At 51.5% G+C, this 23,223-nt stretch overlaps 1 long non-coding RNA gene across 2 annotated transcripts; it reads right to left on the reverse strand.

The window, feature by feature from the left end:
- Window positions 1-1,566: 1,566 nt before the first annotated feature.
- Window positions 1,567-18,793, reverse strand: LOC149747568 (uncharacterized). 2 transcript variants are annotated; one of them, XR_016387530.1, is made up of 4 exons: window positions 12,384-18,793; window positions 10,342-10,571; window positions 5,499-8,735; window positions 1,567-4,856 (listed from the first exon to the last, which is right to left on the reverse strand). It is a non-coding gene; the product is annotated as an uncharacterized LOC149747568 (long non-coding RNA). The 2 variants fall into 2 exon arrangements; XR_016387529.1 differs by having other exon boundaries at window positions 10,342-18,793.
- Between the last annotated feature and the right edge of the window lie 4,430 nt (window positions 18,794-23,223).

Genomic DNA, 23,223 nt, shown 5'->3' on the forward strand with positions numbered 1-23,223 from the left:
AGAAGACACCAACCCTGCTGACACCAGGACTTCCAGCCTCCTAAACTGTTAAAAAATAAAGTTCTGTTGTTTAAGTCATCCAGTCTGTGGCAGCCCTAGAAAATGAATATAATCAGTGAACCCACTTTACAGATGGGAAAACAAAGCTCTAAGAGTTAGTGCCTCACCAGGCTGCCCAGCTAGCAAGGGATAGAGTGGGCTTGGATCCTTCCTGCCTCTCTGGGGGGTGGGGGTGACCCCATATGCTAGGCCTGAATGTAGCTAGATAGAGTAAACCAGCACTGACTACTCAAAAACTCCAAGCTGGACCCAGAGCAGACATTGCCAGTCCATTGCAGCACACTCTCCCCCAGCCCCAATGTGACCTGAATCTCTTTCTCCAGCCAGGCAGTCCCATGGGGGCCAGAAATGGCCAGAGGAAGACAGACGGTCCTGGGCACAGCTCAGAGGGGCCCGCCTCAGGCTGTCCTATTTGGATAGCCCTTTGGGGGAGTTGGTCTGGCTCTGTGCGGGTTATTATAGTGCAAATATTACCCCAGGAGGCCCTTATGGTTAATTCATCAGCATTATGGTCACATGGCATCTGTGAGATAAGCCAGGATTCTACACAGAGTCTTATCTAGGGGGCAGAGCTGGGCCTACCAAGGGGAAAATTATTGATAAATATTTTCCTCAAGAGGAACCCTTCTCCCTGTGCATACCCCAGCCATTGGGTCAGGAAAGTTTAGCAAGACCCCAGCCTTGGAGTCTGAAGGACCCCCAGTCTGCCCCATTGAAATCACCCAGAGGATTAAAATAATTACCTGAGCCAGCCCCACCTTCAAAGAGTCTCATGGGATTGCCCTGGGGAGGGTCCAGGCATAAGTTTTCTTTAAATCTCCCTGGAGATTTTCTCAGACTCTGAGAACCACGATATGAACCTCATTGGGAATCTGGAGGTGCAGAGGCGACCCTGGGTTTGAGGATTACCTTAGGTCTGCTGTCAATTTCTCAATGGGGCAAACTTGTCACTGCCGCAGGACCTTTGCACAGGCTGTTCCTGCAGCAGCCTCTGCAGTCTACCCTTTGCAGGTTCCTAATCCTCCCTTGGACCTCAGCTTAAACACCACCTTCTCCAAGCTGTCTCTCCCTGATTCTCCTGCTTTTTTTCCTCTTCTCTGTCACCATTCCCTGTTCTTTTCCTTTAGATCTCATATTTCCCAGTGTTGTATTCCTTGCTGTTTTCTTTGCTTACTGTGTGTCTCTCCACTAAACTGTGAACCTATGGGGGCTATAACTGAATCTGTGTTCTTCACCACTGCGCCCAGTGCTAAGCATGTCGTAGGTTCTCAACAAAAACATAGTGAACGCATTTAATGACAAAAAGTCAATTCTCCTCCCCGAGCCTCACTTTGCTGGGAGAATTAAACGACTTAATTTCTGTAAAGTTCTTAGAAAGTTCTACCTCATGTTAATTAAATGAGCTGGTGCAGATCAGATGCTTAGCATAAGGCCAGACCTAGAATAAGCTCTCGTTATTGATGATGACTTACTATTATTATCATAGTCATTGTTGTTTGCCCTGTCCATAGCACAGAGTAGATGCCTAATAAAAATGTGAACTATCAAGGTAATGTAGCCTTGGACCGGCCACGAGGATGGAAGACATGGCTGCTGGAGGGGCTTCTGTTCTGGTCTGATGTGGGGAAGAAAGCATGGCTCAGAGAGGGGAATGCACTGACCCAAGGTCACCCAGCAATCTGAGGCAGCTCCAGGACCACAAGCCAGTGGTACCTTAGGCAGATTTCTTCCCCTCTGTGTAATGGGCCTGTTGGCTCTGTCAAGGTCACAGAGGTCAGGCCCACTCCTGCCCCCAGCCCCAGACCCCAAAGCCTGCACCATGTTGACCTGGGTGACCACCTGGTGGCACTGTGGAGTCACCGCCGACTGGCAGCCAACCCAGGAACCCCAGTCCAGTATAGTGTGACCAAAAGACTTCAGAGGAGGCAAAACCAGTCTGAAAGGGTGCTCTATGCTGTATTCATTCCAGATGAGGAAACTGAAACCCAGAGAGGGCAGGCGCTTTGCCAAAATCACACAGTTAGTCCGAGAAGGAAGAAAAAGAAAACAGGCCTTTTATTGAACACCTACTATGTACCAAGTTTGCAACCATCTCATCCAGTTCTCACAACTGCCCAATGACGTGAGAACTACTCTCCCCATTTTCCAGATGAGGAGGCTGAGGCACAGAGAGCTTAAGTGGAACCACAGGAGCGAGGATGATAACAATAACTGTTGTAGATAGCATTTACTGAGCGTCGCCACACATCGCAAATGATGCCAATGCAGCTGGCCAGTCCCACAACAATGCCAAGTCTTGGACACCAGGATCAACCCATTTTAAAGAGGTGAAAACTGAGGATCAGAAAGAGGAATCCATTTGCAGAGGTTGCACAGCTGGGAAGTGTCTGTTGCCCTAACTTGCTCTTGTCCAGAGAGGATCTGGCTGATTCCTGCCCTCTCTCCCCAATACCCCAGTCTCAAGCAACTCCCAGCCAGTATGACCTGACTTAAGCCAGACCTAGGCTTCCAGGGATCTGGAAAGACCCAGCCCCTTCCCAAAACCCAGAGCTGTCCAGACTGGCCTCCACAGCTGCCTGGACTGGGTTGCAGTCAGGGGTCTGGTGCCCACTGGAACTTGGAGGTGTGTGGAGGGGTCCCTGCACCTCTCCACATGGGTCCTGGACCAGACATGAGCTCAGGGATGCTGCTGCCTGTCCCTGAATGCTCTCCAGGATGCCCTGAAGGAAGAGGATGCTGGGGTGAGAACTACAGAGAAAAAGCCACGGAAAGATCATGAAGTAGAAAGAGCAGAGACAGCATAGAGGCAGCAACAGAAAGAGAACAAGGGAGCCAGAAAGACAGAGAGAAACAAATTCAAACAAAACAGAGAGGGACCAGCAGAGCCAGAAAGCAGGCAGGGAAAGATGCATATCAAGACAGACAGACAGAGAGAAGCAGAGAGAGATGGAGAGACAGAGACAAGAGGAGACAGGAAATCTCAGAGACAGATAAGGAAAAAGGGACAGGGAGTCACAGAGACAGAGAGAGTCGTATTGGAGTTGGAGACCCAGAGAGAGACAAGTACCAAGAGAAGGACCTCAGAGCGAATTCTCAGGGGAGAGGCACCAGGAGGTTGGGCAGAGAGAAGCCACCGAAAAGGAAGGGCTGGAGGAAGCTGAGAAGAGAAAAAAAAAGATCAGAGAGAAGCAAAGAGGAAGCTGAGATTGTTGAGAGAGCAGACGGGGGAGAAGCCAGACGGGTAAGATGGGAGGGAGGAAGACAAGACCCCAGACCGTCAGAGGGTGGAGGCCAGGCCAGGGCAAGTGCGGCCCTGAGGTCAGGGGTCCTCCCAGCCTGGAGACCCTACCTGGGCCCTGGACACTGGGCAGCCAGGGCCCTCCGTCCACCACCTGCCCCTGGACCCTGGAACCTCCCCGGCAGCAGGGACCTGGCCCGGACCCTGGAGGGCACAGGCCAGGAGGTTGGACTCCCTGGCATCTTCCATTGCCGCCCACTCAGCAGGCCCCAAGCTCAACTTTTGCATAAAACAATATTCCTGTGGGGGATGCTAATGCGCCCTGCTATTTTTGCCTCTCCTGGATCGTGGTTTGCATACATTTGCATACCCTGGGAGAATTAAGCTGGGATCATGTAAATGAGCCCACCAGCTTGGGGGTAAGGAAGGCTCCTGGCTCCCTGCCTCCTAACAGGCTATGCAGGCCCCAGTCTCCCCCTGGGGCTGCCCTGGGCAAGATTGGTTGACATGAAGTCTCAGCTGTATGCATTCCCATCCTGAGGCCACTGTCCACCCAACTCTGGGGTCACCAGAGGGAGCTTTCAAAAGCCCAGATCTGAGCCTGTTACATCTTTCTTTAAAGATTTCATGGCTTTTGAGGTCTTAGAATGAAGCCCCAAACCCCACAGGAGCCACAGGGACGAGCCCCTGTCAGCTCCCTGTAACCCACAGTACCCCCTCCCTCCAGACACATGGAACTTGCTCCTCTCGGGGTTCAGCTTCACCAGACTTATGCCCACCACAGGCCCTTTGCACATGCTGCCCCTGCTGGCTACAATGTTTTTCCCTCCCCCTCCTCACTTACTTAACATCTAATTCATCCTTCAGACTCCAGGCAGAGTACCACTTCCGCAGGGAAGCCTTCCTATCATCTCCAACCTCCTGAGCCTTATTTCCTCTTTTGCAAATTGGGAACGGTAGAAAATTTCTTCAAAGGGCTGGGTGCGCCAGATGTTCTGACCATGCCTGGTACATAGTAAGCCTTCAATAAACAAACAAGCATCTGGTTATCGTTATTATTATTGTTGTTGTTAGTGCTCTCTCATTTGGGTCTCAGGACTCCTGGTCCAGTGCTCTTTGAGCTGCCCCCCAACCCCACACCGCCCCAGAAGCTGGACACATCCATGCTGCCTCCTCCTCCTGTGGCTGGTGTCCTGCAGCCCTGCTGACAGTGAGGCTGAGAACGTGTTTGAGTCTCAGAGCAGCTGAGCAACACTTGCCCTGGAAATGAAGTGTTTTCCTCCCAGAAAGTTCTACCCCTGATGTCAAGGGTCTCTCCTGTTCAGCAAACCAACACTTGTTTATTAAGAGACTTTCGGCTGCCGGGGCAGGGATCAGCCTAGCTAGATTTGCATGGGGGGCCGGTGTGCCCCGCACGTGAGGGCATCCGTGGTTGGCAGATGAGCAGGGCCGGGTGTGGACAAAGGCCCTACAGGAGGGTGCGGTGGGCAGGAAGGCATCATCAGGCAATGCTGCTCCCGCCTGCTGTGTCCCGGCTTTCCCAACAGGCATCAAGATGCTGTGGAAGAAAGAGAAAATTATCTTCCTTACCTTAACTGTCTCTTTGGAGAGGAAACCCCCACTGGTCCAGTCCACACAAGAGTATCTGGTTGTCAGGAGAGACTCCCAGGGCTTCCTCTTCCTGAAGGGGACCAATCCTTGCTGAAGCGTAAGGTTTCCACTTGGGAGTCATGGTTCCACATAGATGGAGCCCCATCTATTCAGCCGAGGGAAGCAGATGGTCTACTATGTAACTACAGAAGGGGTTCCAGCCTCACTCCATCCTCCAAGCCCCTCCAAATGGATATGAATGCTAGATCTGGACTGGAGACACCAATCCCGCTTCTGCACTTGCAAGCTGAATGCTGCTCAGAACCACCTCAGAGACTCAGTTTTCCCATCTGAGAAATGGGGACAGCACCCAGATTTACTTCATTCATGGGGCTGTAGAGAGGGTTAAAACAGCGCAAGCAGCTCTGCACAGAATAAGTGCTCAATAAATGCATCTTCTTTATCCTGACAATTTTCATTAAGTCTTAGGTTCCCACCGAGTTTATCACCATCTCCCCATGTGACTTTGGGCAAGTCCTTACTCTGCTGTGGGTCTGTTTCCCCATTTGAAAAGCAAGAGGGTTGGTCCAAATGACTCATACTATTTTACCATTTCCGGTCCCAAGTTCTGTCTCTTGAATTCTGTTTCTCTGCAGCCATTATTGGATTCACCCATTTCCCAGAAGCATCAGCCTAAAGGGTCGAAAGGTTAACTTGAAAATATAATTCCCAAAGGAGATAGATCCTCCATAAAATCACCCTCCCAACTCTGCCCACGACCCCACCCCACAAAAAGGGGGCTCTTGACAGTAATAGTGGCCACACTGACACAGCACCTACTATGTGCCAGGTACTCTTCTACATACAACCATGAGATACGACCAGTGCCTCCATTTTACAGATGAAGAAACCAGAAAATTGAGGCACAGAGAGGTTAAGCAACTTTCCCAGGATCACTCAGCTCTAAAGTGGTCCAGCTGGGATTTGAACCCAGACCACTGGGCTCTCAACCCCAACGCCCCCTCAACAAACAATGGAATATCGCGTATGCTATAGATCAATGGCAGGTGACGTTTGGGTGAGCAGAGCCTCTGGGGTCGTAGACACTGCCCTGTTCTCAGCAGATGCCCCAGACTGGCCTCACGGGGTCATGATAGGAGGCCAGCTCAGCCCGGGGGAGGCCAGACCACCCCCCTTCCAGCCTGTTGGTTTAAAGAAGATTCAATTATCTCAGCCGTGGTGCACACACTTGCTCTGATGAGCTGAAAAGGGAAAATGAGGAACCTGCATCACATCCTGTCGGAGACAATTAGAGGTAACATCACTTTTAAGGAAACAAGCCTGTGGCCAATTGTTCAAGATTGATTCAGTTGGTGGCCAGCACGGGCAACTGGGAAAGGGACAGCAATCTGCCCTGATCACATCACCTGCATTTGTCAGGGGCCATGGGCTGGGTTGGGTGGCCAGGGTGTGTGGCTGCCAACCCCCAACCGACAGCCTCCCTGCACCAGGGGTTCCTGAGAGCTGCTCAAATGGGCATTTGGGGGTGGATGTGTGCGAGGGCCTGCTTGCTCTCTCAAGGCAGGACAACGGCAGATTTCAGGCCTTGCCAGACTGTGGGCATGAGCTGGGTGGCCTCTGAGAGGGGAAGATATGTAAGGGCCATCAACTCACAGCAGTTCAGCCATTGTCTATTGAGCATCTCCCATGCACCATGAGGATACAGCCTGAAAGTGTGTTCCAAGCAGAAAGGGCACTGTGTGCAAAGGCCCTGAGGTAGGGGCAGGCTTGGCACACTTGAGGCCATGCAGGAAGGTAAACCTGGCTGGAGTGAGGATGCTTGGGAGGAGATGGCACCAGATGAGGTCTTTTGAAAGCTGTGAATGAGCCACTGACATTTCTCAAGCATTTCCTCTGTGCCAGGCATCAGGCTCCGTCTGCCCCACAAAGAAGCCTCTGAGATGAATCGCAGATCATAGATGAGGAGTCTGGATGTCAGAGAGGTGAAGTCATTGCCAAGGTCCCATAGGTAATACATGGCGGAGCTGGATTCCTTTTCTAACATGACTTGTCCCATGAGCCCAAACCCTCTTGCCCCAAACCATAGCTTCCCAGCAGGACAGAGCCTGGAGGTGACTTTGAAAGGTTAGTAACAGGAAAACTGAACCTGGCATGGGGGAGGCAAGGTTCCCTCCGCCATGCTGAGAATCTGCCATCCTTGCATAAAGCAGAGATCACCACAGGGAACTGTTATGCCAGAGCCAACGTGCTCGTTTTCTATAAGCTAACGGACATTATTTTTTGTTTGAAATTCACCACCGTAGAGCGTTTCAGAACAGTTTTGGGTACACATACCCTCTGGGATGTCTTTTAAAAATCCATAGTTCCATGTCTCTTGAGTTTGTAATATGCTGCCTACTGCACCCACTTTGGAGAGTCGCCATGTGTATTCATTGTATAAAGGCTCTGATAAGTCCTGCTGCAAAGGAACCTGTTTCTATTTCTTTAGCCCAGCATTCCCCAAATTCATTTGAGCAGGTAATCTTTACAAACATGACCAGAGTTGGGATTTCCCAGGAGTGGTAATGGGAAATGCTGGTCCTGGTAATTAAGAGAAGCTAAAATAATCCTTCTGACCTTGGAGGAAAAACATCTGAATGTTTTGGAGGGTGGGTGAGATGATGAAGTGAGGGAGAAATATTTAAAGAACCAGGGGAGCTATTTCATGCAGAGAAATGAAGGTGCAGAAAAAGGCATGGTGGCCATGGTGGCCACCTTCAAATCCCCGGGAGGTTCCCAAGTGTTCTGTGGGGGCACTAGTATTTCCTCTCTAGTTCCAGAGAGCAGAGCTAGGACCAGTAAGTGATGTTAATGTAGGAAAGGAGTTACACCTTTCACTAGAGACTGGCTGTCTCGGTAGGAAGTGAGTTCCCCATCACCAGAAGTGTGCAAGTAGAAACTAGAAGACGATTGTATTAGGGCTGCTAAAGAACAGATTCCGTCCACAGTTCTGGAGTTTCCAAGGCAAAGATACGTTGACCCAGGCCCCAGCCATGCTATATTCCCCTCTTCTCTCAAGGCTGGGCAGAAGGAAACCAGGCACGTCACATCCATCTGACATTAGGAAAATTCTTATAAATAAAATAGTTCCTATAAAAGCTGTATGAGCTCTCTCCAGTCCATCTCATCTCGACAGTAATAAAACCAAGCCCGTAACTCCAGCATTGCCTTGCCATCCACAAGAGGAAACGCTTATTTTAAGAAGTATAAAAAGAAAAGTAATTTACAGTCTATTAACATTTTAAAAAGTGTGTTAGCAAGAAGGGGGAATACATTACGGGCTCAGTGAGGGATCCAGAGAGAAGCGGAAAGTGGAATCGTATAAATTTTCCTTGGTCTCCATTTTAACCTGCAGAACTGCAAACTCATCCTGAATCCTTTCCCCTTTCCTGGAGAGGAAGGTCTGGTGGAGAAAGAGTGGCCAGGAAGCGGGCAGTGAGGTGGGTCCATGAGGCAGTGGGAAAGGCATGATGGGGCATGGATTAGGAAATCGGGTTTAAGTTCCCATCCCAGCTGGGGTTCCCAGGGGCTCTGCCAGCTGCCCACCTTCTATGAGCTTCAGGCAGATTGTCTAATCAATGGACATAATAGATCCCAGGGTCCTGTTGTTTCATGTAAAAGTCTTAGCTTTCCAGCAGACTTGGGAGGGCTTCGTGACTGGAGAGGCGCCTTGTGCGTCGTGGTCCTCACCTAGCTCCGTTGTCTCCTTGCCCGGCTGCGGGCCCTCCATCTGCGGTCCCAGAATGGAGCTAGGTCCTGGGCAGGGGAGTGGAAGAGGGATTGCAAACTGCAAATCAAGGGAAATACATGGAAACAATTATAGAAGGATGGACTGGAAGGGAAAACAAACCGTTCCCTCCAAGGAACGCAGCCACAGAGGACTAGCCAGAGGGAGGAACTGGGGCCTTGGGGGAGATGCCAGCGGCCGAGCAGGGGGAACAGGCACTCCAGGAGGTGGTGACATTCCATGTGGTTGGCACGTGGGCCCTGAACCCTGACTCAGACCTTCACCTGCCACGACATGCCAAATAAGCCCCTTCTCCTTCCAGGGCAAGCATCTCTCTCACACACACACACACACACACACACACACACACACACACACACTAACTTGTATATACACGTAGACACAGGCCAACACAATCTCACACATGTGTACACATGCACACAGAAAATACGATCACACACACCTACGCCTTCCACACACACGGGCCATTACAATCACACATGCATGCACATGCATACAGCCTAACTTACCCCCACACCCTCCAAAGCAATCACACATGTGCTCACATACACATCCACTTCTTGTACACATGTGCCACTGTAAGCACACATGTGCATACATGCCACACATCACTCCCACTTGCATGTGTGTGTCTGCACAATTGCCCATGTGCACGTGCATATACACGTGTGCTTACTGCGCACACTCACACACGCTCCCAGTCATTTGCATTTACACACACGTGTGCACCCACGGTCGACACACCCATAATCTGACATATGTTCCACACACTCAGCCACGTTCTCAGCATGCACCTCTGCCCACGTGTGCACGCACAGACAAGCGGTGGCCTTCCCACCCTCCTGGCCACCGGAACGCAGGCCCAAGTGCCACACACATGCAGGTTCTCCCAGGAAAGCATCCGTGAGCGCCAGCATGGGGCGTGGGGCATGCGGCTGCCGGACAGATGGCTTCTCACAGCCCGGCTGCCTCCCTGCCTGAGCCTGTGTTTGTGCAGCTGTTCCCTCTCCTCCGAATGTGGGGAGGGGGCAGGCCATGGCCAGCCCTAATCAAGAATTTCACACCCCCATCGGGACCAGGCCCCTCTGCAAACCCCGCATCCAGCTGGGTGAAAGCCCAAAGCTGGCTTTGTTCGCCGGGCTGCTGGGGACAGCAGGGGCCCCACTCCGGGACATGCCCCCGCCCAGTTCAGAGGCCTGAGCTCCAAACTCCCCCATTGTAGGGCTGTTCCAGGCCTGAGCCCCACTTCCCCCAGCTGGGTGTTCCGCCAATGGCCAACAGGCACCAAACGGGCCTCAAAGAGCCCCCCTGCCATCGCCCTTTCCCAGGCCTTATCAGTGGGGGGGTGGGGGTGGGGAGAGAGGATGGGCCCCAGACACATCAGCAACCGGCACGCAGGGGTGCCCAGTGAGGCTGAGCACGTCTGCTTTTAAGATTTGAATCTGGAGAGGCCTGTTCTCAGAGCCATACACCAGCCCTCCCTCCCATTTTTCCAGCCCAGCATCCTCAAAAATGTCGCAGGGTCTCCCCTCTTGGCCTTGGCCCAAGCTACCTACCGCCCATCTCAAATGCCTATTCCCCCTACCTACCGCCCATCTCAAATGCCTTTCCTCTCTTCTCAGCATGGACAACTCTTACTCATCACCTTTCAAGACCAGCGCTGATGCCTCCTCCTCCAGGAAGCCCTCTCTGACTCCCTGCTTTTCCTGCATCTTGCCCCTCTCATGTCACGCTGTCAAATTCTTGCTTCACTCATCCGCATCCTGGACCATGAGATGCCGAGGGCATCCGACTGGGCTTCCAACACCGTAGCAGCCCTCAAACTGGCACAAGGCCTGGCACATGGTGGATAATTGTTGAAGGAAGGGAGGATTACTGGGTGGAGAGACATGGCGAAGTTCTGCATCGGTGCCTCACATCTGTGGGCCTCGTGCAATGAATTAAGTCCCTTAATTTAAGAGTTAAATAATACTACACATATATTACAAAAGTTAGGTAAATTTCCCTTTCCCTCCTGTCATTACCTAGAAAGCTGCCAACTTCTAGATTATAATTATGTACATGAATAATGAAATTAGCATATCTACCAGCTCACTCCCTGCTCATTACATACCAGCAAGAGCCATGTGTTCTGATTCCAAATCACCCACCTCTGGAGGCTAGCTGCGCTCCGGGCTCTGGAACAGCTCCTGGGGAGAGGCTGCAAGCCCACCCTGCACACCCTCAGCCTGGGGGCTTCAGGGATCCCTTAGAAACCCTGCTAGTTAGATAGTTCATGTCCCATGAGGCTTTAACCTCATCCAATGGGTGGATGGGAGGCACTGGTTGAACTGGCCACGGCAGGGGGCTGGGGCTGTGGGATGGTGATGCTGGGAAGAGGACCTGAGTCCTGGGTCCACTCTGCACTGCTGTGGGCCTGTGGATGGGCTTCCTCCCCCACCCGTGAAGTGGGTGTGGCAGTATCGTCTGCTTTGTCGAGGACTGTGGGTAAACAGGATGTGCTCCTAAAAGCAGTGTCTGGATGAAGACAGGCTTGGGTTCAAGATACGGCTTCACCACTCATCTGTTAAATGACATCACTCTGAGCCTCGGTTTCCCCTTCTGTAGAATGGGTATGATAGGCAAGTGAAGTTCCATTGTGCCCATTATATAATAAACACTCAATAAACATAAAGTATGGTGGGTGTCTTTGTCAAGATTGGTGTTCACCCCCTAGCCTGAGGGATCTCCCTCCCTGTGATGGACTAAATGTTTGTCTCCCTTCCCCCGCTCCACCAAATTCATGGGTTGGTATTTGGAGGTGGGGCCTTTGGAAGGTAATTAGGATTTATGAATTCATGAGGGTGGCGTCCTCATAACGGGATTACTGGCTTTATAAGAGTCACCAGAGAGCTTGCTTCCTCTCCTGGGTCTGCCACGTGAGGATACAGCAAAATGTGGGTAGTCTGCAACCCAGAAGAAGGCTCTCCCCAGAACCTGACCGTGCTGGCACCCTGATCTTGGACTTCCCGGCTCCAGAATTGTGAGAAATAAATGTCTGTTTATAAGCCACCCAGTCTGTGGTAATTTTGTCATGGCAGCCCGAGCTTGTGAAGGTACTCTCCCAGCAGGAATCCTTGTCGTGAAATGGGACCAAAATGAAACCCAGAAGTCAGCGCTTGGATTGACCTTGCCTCTCTACAGGGCATCCCCAACTCCTGGATCCCCCTGGAATTCTACCAGAATGCCAGGTTCTGGACTCTCTCCACCCAACACCATCCAAACTGCCTCCACGTGGAGCTGAAGCCATGACCAGGTGGATGGTTAAGGACTGGCCCAGTCTTGTTCATGTGCACTCACACATTCAAACTCTTATCCAAGGCTCACTGTGGGCAACGTAAGAGGCAAAGGGGAGCCAGCGAACGCTTGAGAGCGGGGGAGAGCTGGCTGCACCGTCTGGCCCTGCAAACTAAAGAGCTTTGCAAACTGTAAATGTCAGATTGCTCTGGGGACCTTTGTCCAGACTCCCCTGACCCCACAGAGAAGGACTCAGAGCCCCAGCTGGTGCCATCTTTGCCCCCTGACTTTGCCTCCTCAATACTGCAGGGCTGGCTGGCTTCTGCTTCCCAAATTGGCTAGTCACCTTCACAAGCATCACCGTTGCCCCTGGGGGGACCAAGATGAGCAAGCCCTCCTCCTAGTACTTACCATCTAGAGCTTTGCCACCCTGAGCTGAACTTCTGTGCCCAGTGACTCTGATTGGGTCCATATTGTACCCATTTCACAGATTAGAGATGAGTCAATCCCGGATTCATGGATAGAGTCAATGAAGCATCTAGCTGAGACCCACAAGGCTGGGCACCTTCAAAAGAAGAGGCTAATTAAAAAGAATGAAATATTGCCTTTTGCAGCAACATGGATGGACCTGGAGATGATCATACTGAGTGAAGTAAGTCAGAGAGAGAAAGACAAATATCATATGATATCACTTACATGTGGAATCTAAGAAAATAATACAAATGAACTTATTTACAAAACAGAAACAGACTCACAGACATAGAAAAAAACCTTATGGTTACCAAAGGGGAAAGGGGGGGAGGGATAAATTAGGAGTAGGGAATTAACAGATACACACTGCTATATATAAAATAGATAAACAAGGATTTACTGTATAGCACAGGGAACTATATTCAATATCTTGTAATAACCTATAATGGAAAAGAATCTGAAAAAGAATATATTTTTATATATATTCTTATATACGTATTTTATATATATATATATATATATAAAACTGAATCACTTCGCTGTAACCTGAAACTAACACACTATTGTAAACCAACTAGACTTCAATTAAAAAAAAAGAAGAGGCTACACATTACTCATATTTTTCAACCTCCTCCACACTCCATCATCCCGCCCCCATAGCCTGGGCAGGACACACCCCATGTAGATAGCTAACAACCTGGACACTTACTACGTGTTCTACGCCCTTTGCGTATATTCCCTCATTTAATCCTTGCAAAGCACTGAGCACAGTGCCTGGCACACAGTAAAAGTTCAATAAAGGTTTACGGAAAAGATGAATGAGTGAATGAATTCAGCAACGACAAGAAGAAAGCAAATCTCATGACTTCAGCCCAGTGCTGGGAGTCAGACAGACCCGGGATCAAATCGTTGCTCTGCCATTTATCAGCTGTGTGACCCTGGCCAAATTACATCCTTCCCTGGAGACTTTAGTCTTCCCATCTGTGAAGTGGGCATTGTGATGCCTGCCCATCAGATTGGTGTGAGAGTTAAAGGAAGTGCAGCATATAAAGTGCTCAGCACCACACCTGGGTCAGCCCAGAGCACAGACAAAAGGGTTTTGTTCTTGTCATTGTTGTGGATGAAGTCACTGTTTCCATCTCTCCCCTCAGCTTGCAGTCACGGGTCAGGAAATTAGAGCCCAGAGGTCACGCATGCATGGTCTGGAGGCCTCATCCAGCTCCCAGATGTGTTTGGTTTGGCTGGCATGGCCCTTCGTCCAATTTTTTTTTCTAATTGAATTAGTTGCCAACATTTCAAGATTGAGGGATTTCACATAAAATATAGATTTTTTTTTTTTTTTTGGATCTCTCTTGGAACTTCAGAAGTTTGGGCCACATCACAGAATCACATTCAGCCAGAGCCAAGGTCAGCTGAAGCCAAGAAGCATCCACCCCTGGGGATGCGGCAGGAGCTCGCCAGTCTGCCCCAGTCCCCACCCCTCCGTATTGCCTCACTCCCGGCCAGCTTCACTCATTTAGGTAATTCACCCGCCCCTGGAGGATTTTGCATTTGGAAGCCCTGCTCTAGATTTTCTCTGCTGTGAGATGTACCAAGGAAGGTCCAAGTCATCATTAACCAAGTGGAGTTCAACAACAAGAAGGAAAACGTACACCTCACAGTGATTCTGTGGGCTTTTCTCACAACTTCACAGCTGGGGCCCGGAATGGAGTTCACATTCCCACCCCCCCGAAAACTCCATCATCCTGTGGATGGTGAAAACCACCCTCCCACCCAGGCCCACTTGAGGAGCCCACAGAGAGCGTCCTAAACGGCCGCAGCCCCTCCCGGCAGGAGGAGGGTGAGCAGAGAAAATAGCTCCCATCTGAGCAGGCCGGGCCACCGCTTCTCGACTCTAATTGGGATGCAGCAATTAGATGATGCCAGAGCGTACCCAGGGCTCAGCTTTCAGCCTGAGGTCCCACCGACAAACCATCCCATTTGGAAAGTTCGCCTGACATTCCTGAGCCGGGCCGCCTTGCCAAAGAAAACTCAAGCGAGGCTTGTCTTGGCGCTGACTCAACCCCCAGCCTCAGCAGGAAAACCAAAAACATTTACACAGCTGGGGCTGCGACGCCCGCTTCCCTCAAGAGTTTGTCAGGGCTCGGACAGCTCAGCCGACTCGGGGGGCACCTCTGAAGGGGCCTGTGTTCCCGAGCACAGCCAGGCATGGCCGGCCAGACAGAAAACACTGTGGCTGTCCCCAGGAGGCGGGAGAGAAGGCACTAGAAAATAGGGATTGGGCAGGGGCCTGTGGGCCGGGGTTAGGTCCATCCTTGATCACCGTCCCCTTCTCCAGCCACATGTGCACGGGTCATCCTAGCCAGCCCGCCACCCCACCTGTGCACATGGGCCAATAAAATGATCCCAAGAAACAGCTAATGGAACGCTGGGTGCCTGGGGCCCACATGCTGACAGTTCTGAGCAATGGCCTCTTCACCACTCTCTCTTTGCACTCAGTTCCCCATCGCTTTTCCTGGCTACCTTTCCGTGGGGTTCTCCAATGCTCTCCACATCCTGCCCCCTGCCAGGCACCCCGTCTGGCCTCCCTGTTCTGATGGTGAAGAGGTCCCCGAGGGTGTGGTTAAAAGCCAGAAACCAAATGCATCGGTGAGCACGCTGTGGTGGTGGTGGGGGGGGGGGGTCGCCAAATTATCTGCTAAGTCCCTTTGGAATCCCTCTGCTTCTCTCTGTCCCACTCGCCCACGCCCCCCACCCCCACTCTCACACACAGTCCAGGCCACCATTGTCTCATGTCTCGGTGGCTGTGGCAGCCTCCCCTCTGGCCTTCCAGCCTCTACTCCTGCCCCTAGAGCCAAAGCCGGCACAAGCTTTCTTTATTCTCTCAATCTTGAAACATAACTAACATACAGCAAAGCACAGAAAATGTAGTTTAACACAATTTAATGATTAATTATCCAGCAAACACCTATGTACCAGATAAGAAATGAAATTTCGGAAGCACCTGCTTGCCCCTCTTCCATGCCTCTCCCTCCCCTCTCCCTGTGAGATTTCATTACCTTCCTGACTCTGATGAAGATCACTTCCTCAGGTTTTCTTTAGACCTGAGAACAACATGGTTTCGTATTGCCTATTTCTGAATTTTATATAAATGGAATAATAGTAGTAATCATGTCAGTATTGTTTTGTGTCTGGCTTCTTGCCTTCAACATTGTGCAGTAAGATTCATTCATGTTGTTGCCAGGAGCTATAGGTCATTCATTTTCCCTGCCATATAATATCCCATTGTGTGAACTTAGAAGAGTTTCTTTATTTTACTAGTGATGGATTTTGGGTTGTTTCCAGTTTGGGGCTATTTTAAGACTATGGTTTTATCTTCTGGTGCCCAAGTGCATGGCATATAGAAGTTTTACAGTCTGTGATCAAACACAAGATCAAGGAAAGCTGCATTATGCAAAACGAAAATTGCTTGTTTCCTGCAGGACTTGTCAGAGCCTTTAATGTATTCACGTGTTGATGTGCACTGTGACTCTCCCTGTGCCAGGCCCAGATGATGCAAGGGTGAACAAACCTGCCTTAGTGAGTAAATGGGGTGGATGGGAAGTATTGGCTTTAAAATCTGGTCATGGTCGTTACCTCTTCCTGATTTGCTGTGCAGGTTTGGGCAAATCCCTTGCCCTCTCTGAGCTTCCATTTACTCATCTGCAAAGTACAAGTTGAGAAATTGTGACTCCCAAGGAGACTTCCTCCTCTGATACTAAAATACTCTGTGCAATTGTTTTAATTGTTTGGTTTTTTTACTATTTTGTTTTAACAATTGTTAATTGTTTTAACTGGCCAAACTCTGGAGGAGAGGACGTCTGATCTGTGTCTTGAGTATCTGGATGGGGGTGGGGGTGGAGGGCAGCACCACCACATGAGTAGAATATGGACCTCCCAGAGCTAGTTTAGGGGGAAGTAAGGAGAGCCGTGGAGCCCATATGGAGGGTTCATCCAGCGGAAGACGAAAGAGAAATGATTTATACAAATCCAACCCCTCATTGCCAGCCCTCTTCCTATCCCTGCCCTACCATGCAAGCAACCAGAGACAGGCAGAGAGACCTTACAACCTAGAGAATGCATTCTCAGCAAGGGTGAACTTTGCCCCTTTGGGAACCAAAAAATCTTACAGATATACGTACAGAATATGAACAGTTACCCAATATATCTGTGGTATTAAAATTTCACCAGAGGGGTGGCGCAGTGGTTGAGAATCTGCCTGCTAATGCAGGGGACACGGGTTCGAGCCCTGGTCTGGGAGGATCCCACATGCCGCAGAGCAGTGAGCCACAACTACTGAGCCTGCGTGTCTGGATCCTGTGCTCCGCAACAAGAGAGGCCGCGATAGCGAGAGGCCCGTGCACCGCGATGAAGAGTGGCCCCGCTTGCCACCACTAGAGAAAACCCTTGCACAGAAACAAAGACCCAACACAGCAAAAAAATAAATTAATAAAACTCCCACCCCCAACATCTTAAAAAAATTTCACCAGAGGGAGAAGGGACAAGTCGGGGAAAATGTCTAAAACAGTTCATTAGGGGGACAATAATTTTTAAAAGACTTAGGACACCCTGATCTACAGGTGACCAATTCAAATGCCCCCAGGGGCCAAGCAGGAAACTCAGGGAGTAAAGTAAGTGGTATATGAGGCAATAAGGAGGAGTAGGGGTGCTGGCAAACTGGCATGCCCACACTAAATGCGTTATTTCCATTTTCTTTTTCATTACTGTTCAGGCAAAATAAAACACATCTGTAGCCTGGCTCAGCCCTGCCATCCACCAGTTTGCAACACCAGGTTTAAATAAAGAGCCAGACCAGGCCCAGTTTCTGTGGCCGATGCAAAACAGCGCTCAATCTGCTTCTGTGCCAATTGGCTGCCACCACTTGTATGTGTCCCTCATCCCCAGCACACACCATGCCAGCAGCTTCCTCCAGACAGGACCCGAAGCCTTGTTCCACAGCATGCACACACGCATATGACGGGGATTAATGCTGCATGATGCATAATTAATGATACTGAATAAATATGCAGATTGGCAATCACCAATTGACTGCTATGATCAGATTCCTGAACACCAGCTAATTGACTGGCTGCCTGCAATCACCATATCCAACACCATTTCCTTCAGCACATGTGCAAACCAATCCTGACAAGGCGGGGCTGGGGGGGGGGCGGAGGTGTGGTCCTGTCAGTTCTAAGACACCTTCTCCCATTGTTCCAGGTGAGGTGCCCTTGGCCCCTGGTTCTTTTCCATCAATCGCACTAACGGTGCACCAGGGTGGGCCATGTGCCGTGCAATTGTCCAGGGAAGTATAATTATTGCCATTTCACAGATATAGAAAGAACGGTTTGGAGAGTATATATATATATATATTTTTTTTTTTTTTTTGCGGTACATGGGCCTCTCACTGTTGCAGCCTCTCCCGTTGCAGAGCACAGGCTCCAGACGCGCAGGCTCAGCGGCCATGGCTCACGGGTCCAGCCGCTCTGCGGCATGTGGAATCCTCCCGGACCAGGGCACGAACCCGTGTCCCCTGCATCGGCAGGTGGACTCTCAACCACTGCGCCACCAGGGAAGCCCTGGAAGTATATTTTGATCAGGGTCCCACAGCTAATAGATGGGGAAGCCAGGATTCCAACCCAGTCTGTTGACTCCAACAGCCCCGCTTTATCCTTTTCCCAATAGTTTCTGACCTCCTGAAGCTGATGGCACAGCAGGGGAAAGAAAGGATTTACTCATGGATTCATCCAGTATCTCTTGGGCACATCCCCTGTTCCAGGTGGTGCCCCAGACATGGGACACAGCGGTGAGCCAGACAAACTCCCATCCTTGTGAGGATCACGTTCTGGGACAAAGATTGTGTTTTGAGAGTCCCGAAGGGAGCATCTCTCCATATGTATCTCATGGAGGAGGTGCTAATTGATCAGGATTTTGGGGAGTGGAAAGCATTTGGAAAGAAGGAGATTGTGGGAAAGCTAACTTCAAGGGCAAGGGCAGTGGAAAATGTGTGGAGGTGGGAAAATAAAAGGTGGCACGTGAGAAGAGGCAGATGGGCATTTGGAGGGAGATGGTGGGAAGGTGTCAGCGGGAGGAGTAGGGAGCTGTGCGGTGAGATCCTTGAGTGCCAGGGCGAAAGGGGTGGGCCGGGGCAAGACTGGGTCCTCAGCCCTGCAGCACAGCGCAGAAGCCAGCACCAGGAGTGTCCTTGGGGACCGCAGTGGGTCTTTGCTGACTGCTGTCCCTCTATGTGCCTCCAGCCACCCATAGGTCACGTGTTCACACTCCCGTACACACTCACGCCCTCCAGAGTTCATACTCACACATGGTTCTGCGGCTTCCAGAAGCGTCCTTTTCTAAAGTCAGAAGCTGCGGGTTGCCTGGTCATGCAGTGCCCGGCACAGGAAGCCCTGCCTGCAGAGAGCAGCATCCCGTAGAGAGCCGGGAGCCAGGGCCCTGACCAAGTGCTGGAGGCACCGTCACTCCGGGCAGCAAGGAGGAAGACTTCCTGGTCCCAGAGCCCAGCACCTGGGTTCTGGGCACGCGCAGAATGGACCTCCCTCTGTATGTGCCACAGGCTCCCTGCCCGGCTGCTCGGGTCCTCCAGGGAGGTGGTTGGGCTCCTAGATAAGAGCTCGGCCTTCAGAGGTGGGACCAGGTTCCCGTCCGGCCCCACCGCTTCCTCGGGCAAGTTCTTCACCTCCTCGTGGTCTCAGTGTTTTCACCTGTAAAATGGGACTAAACAAAACCCAGCTCAAGGGGTTGAGTCCAAATAAGACGATTCATATAAAAGGCACTTGGCATTTGTCTATGGCAAAGCTCTCAATAACATCAGTTCTTATGCACTGTTCATTGTTATTATTTGTACTGGGATTTTGGAAGAGGGCTGCTGTTTCGCATGAGTGCGGCTGGAGGTGTGGCAGGGAGCTGGATGTCTGTAGGAATTGGAGGGAAAGAAGCCAGAGTAACCCGAAAACACAGACGTTGGGGGCCATTTAGCTGGGGGACTAACAAGCAGCCTCGTGACACCCCTCAGCATTGCCCAAAGGCCACACCAAGTCACCAAGGAGAGGTTACCCCAGGCTCGTTCCTCTGCCTCAGCTGAGGCCCAGGGTCACATCTCCGCCCTTGTGAGAAAAGCTAAGAGCCAGCATACCCCCCAAAATGAGCCTCGTTTTCTTCCAACAGGTTGCAAGGCAGAAATAAACAGGAGCCTCTGATGCCTCAAACGACTTCCTTGGGTTGTCCTTCAACTATGCAGAATAGGAAAGGGACAGAAGACACAATTAAAGCAACGTATGAGTAGCCATAAATAATAAATCAATAACCCTTGGTGATTCGCCCATCCGTCTTCAACTGGGTTTAAAACAAAAAATTAAATATAGAACAAAGGAAACTATAAAGGAAATACAAGAAGCAGCGGGAGAGAGATTTTCCTGCTGTTTTTTGCCTTAAAAAAAAAATCCCTCCAAGGAAATCAGTTTTGGCTGAGGGCGAGGGCTGGGTGGCTCTGTGGGAGGTCACCATCCAGGCACGCTGCCTGATTAAACACTCTCCCGCTGAACCACGGATTCCGTGCCACAGCATACAGGGCGAAGCCCCCCAGAGCGGGGCCGGGGTCAGCGGTTGGGAGAGCTGAGGTTTGGGCATGTGGCACTGGGCTCCAAGCTCTGCCACTGAGCCACCCCTGTGAGTTTGGGCTTTGCTGCTCCTCCAGGATCTCCAGCTGCAAAGGGGTGTGTGTGTGTGTGTGAGGGGTACAAGGTCTGCATCTTCCTGGGACTGCTGGGAGGAGGGAATGAGATAGAGCAGAAGGGTCTAGAGCCTTGGCGACGAGTGAACTCATTCAGGTCAAATGCTGTTCTGGTCTGAAAATGGACCACCGGTTTTGTTCAAAGCAGGACCTGGGGTGGGCGTTTCCCCTGTGGGGGGGGGTGCCTCTGGGTCATACCTGCTTCCATGGCCTCCCACAATGCGCATCGGCACCAGCGTTTACCTGCTGACCCACAAGGGGTTAATCGCCCAGCCTGCCTAGCTGTGTTCCTTCTGCTGGCGTTTTTTTGAGCACCTACTATATGCGTGCCAGGTGAGGCCTCTGTGGCCATCTGAGCTCTGAGATTTTCTCTTCCATGAGATGAAGAGGGCTGGGAGGTGGCAGGAAAGGAGAGGATCACCCAGGGATCCAGCTCCATTCTCAGTCACACCACTGGCTTGGGCAACCCCTCCCCTCCCATGGCCTCAGGGACTGTCCATGGTCAACAGCCTCAAATCTCCAGTCCTGGATACGCAACAGTCCTCTGGTTTCTCCACGTGGCTGGTTGGACACCCCCTCTTGGCCGCCATCTTTCTACCCCTCTATATCCATGCCTTTGACCACGTGACTTGCAGAGCCCTCCCCCCACCCCAACTCTAGGCTCAGCCACCTGCTTTGGCCAATGGGAAGTTAGCAAACATGATGCAAGCAGAGGCTTGGAAAGTACTTGCGTGACTGGGCTTTTTGCATCTCCGCCGAGGCCGTGAGGACATGCTCAGGCTAGCATGCTGGAGTATGGGATGTGTGAAGCTGAGCCTAGATCAGCTGGCAGCCCGTCCCCTCCAGGACTTTGCACCGTCTCAGGTAAGATCAGCCCAGCCCAGTTCAGATCACCTGGACTCCATGGACACACAAGCTGAATAATTATTGATCACTGAATTCCACCGAGCTTTAGTGGCTGTTTGTTATGCAGCATTATTGTGGTCATAGATAACTGATACACTCACCAACTCCTCAGAGGTGACATGTGTCCATCTAAACTCATTTTCCTTGCCCCAAAGCTGCCCACTCACCCCCATCTCATGGAACACCCGCCCCTTCCCCCCAGCTGCCCAAGTCAGAGATTTGGGCATTACCCTCAACTTTTCCTGCTCCATCACCCTTCCCACTGATAGATGCTATGCCACAAACTTCACCCCTAATGTGTTTGGACTTGGACTCATCTCACCTGAACATCTGGCTTTCAAGCTTGGTTTACCCCCCCAGTCACCTACCTCTGAACTAGTCTTCCGCATCTAGACCTGTCCCTGCCAATTGAGTATCTGCCCAGCGCCGCCCACTGGAAGAATTTTATAAAAGGAGCTCTGCTTAAAGCTATCCACCGACAGCCAGAAATGCACCCCAGTCTGGCTTGCCTCCCCAGACGCATACTCCTACTTTACTCCCACAAGCATCCTTCACTCCAGCACACAGAACGACCACCACCTTCTCTGCAAACACCATCCTGCTTCATGACTCTGTGCTTTTGCATGTGCTGTTCCTGCTGCCAAAGATGCCCTTCCCTGCCTCTTTCACGTGGTTACTTTCTATAAAACTCCCTCGTAAATACTGCAAGTGCTACCTTCTCCGGAAAATTGCAAGCTGCCACAAGGGAGAGGTGCAACATCCCAGAGAAGCCTTTATCTGTGAGTGGGAGATAATTCACTCTCCTCCTGGAACTTCGGGAAAGCTTGGTTTGGGACTTTGACCTTTGACTTCCACCAGTTTGCTGTGGGGAGTACAAGCATGGCCCTGGAGACACACAGAGCTGGTTTTAAATCCCAGCTCGCCCTCTCCCAGACCCCCTTTCAGAGGCTCGGTGTTCCCAGCAGGCACCAGAGTGGCCGGTGGTGTGTAAGAACCAAGGACCCGTCAGGCCACGTAAGGGGTACAAGGGCTCGTTCCACCGTGCTCTGACCCTGCTGTGCAGGGGAGGAAACTGAGATTTCAGCAGGATAAATCATTTGCCCAAGGAGTTGGAGGTTCGCCCGCCAAGGGGCATTCAGAGAGCAGAGAGAGAGCGCCCGGACCCTCCCACCACCATCTTCCCTTCCCCCATCTCCCTCTTCGAGGAGTCCTCGCTGGCCTCCTCTTTCATTCCAGCAGTGCCCCTGACCCCTTGTCCCTGGGGCCAGCATTAGATTACAGATAAAGCTCCGCCAGCCAGGCAGGGGAGGCCCCTCCCCAACCCATGACCTCTGACAAGGGATGAATGGGGGCGGGGGCTGGGGGGCAAGAAGCAGAGACAAGGCTGCGGAACAGAGTGGGGAGATAAGAGCATAGAAGACAGCTGGGGCGGTGGGGCCAGAGTCAGGACCAGGGACCATGGGGACCTGGGAGTGGCGAGAGAGCACAGGATGGGGCTAGTCACAGATGAGAAACCTGAGGCCCCATATCCCACTGACTCTTAGTCGCCACTCTGAGCACAGGCCACCCCCAGACCCCTGATCCAGTACTCCTGCAAACGGCGAAAACAAGCCCCCCACCCCACCAACCTCAGACAGAGCTCCCCTTTCCCTTATCCTCCCTGCAACCTGGAGAGGCAACATGGGCACGCCTAGGCCCATTTCACAGATGGAGAAACTGAGGTCCCGAGTTTGTACCCTCAGTCTCACAGAGGGATGGGGGAGGGGTTGGGATACAACCCCTGGGCCTGAGGTCTCCAGGTCAAGGTGGACACACACATTATTGGACAAAGTTGGAAACGGGGAGAAGGGCACAGCAGGGAGGCACTAATATTGGTTGGCACTTCCCGTTCGCTGGGCATTGGATTATCAGGTGAGCCAGACAGGTGTGGTCCCTACCCTTTCACGGCTCACAGCCAGAGGCGGAGACACAAGCACAAGCAGGACGGTGCAGTGGGATGGGCAGGGTTGGGAACCAGGAAGGTGGGGCTCAGAGAACCTCCTTTGCTGCACTTGTCTTGACAGCAGTTCTAAGAGACAGACCGCA

The sequence above is a fragment of the Delphinapterus leucas genome, chromosome 14 (assembly GCF_059928025.1).
Source record: "Delphinapterus leucas isolate spDelLeu-1000000601 "Yukka" chromosome 14, BTC_Dleu_Yukka2, whole genome shotgun sequence".
Taxonomy (NCBI): domain Eukaryota; kingdom Metazoa; phylum Chordata; class Mammalia; order Artiodactyla; family Monodontidae; genus Delphinapterus; species Delphinapterus leucas.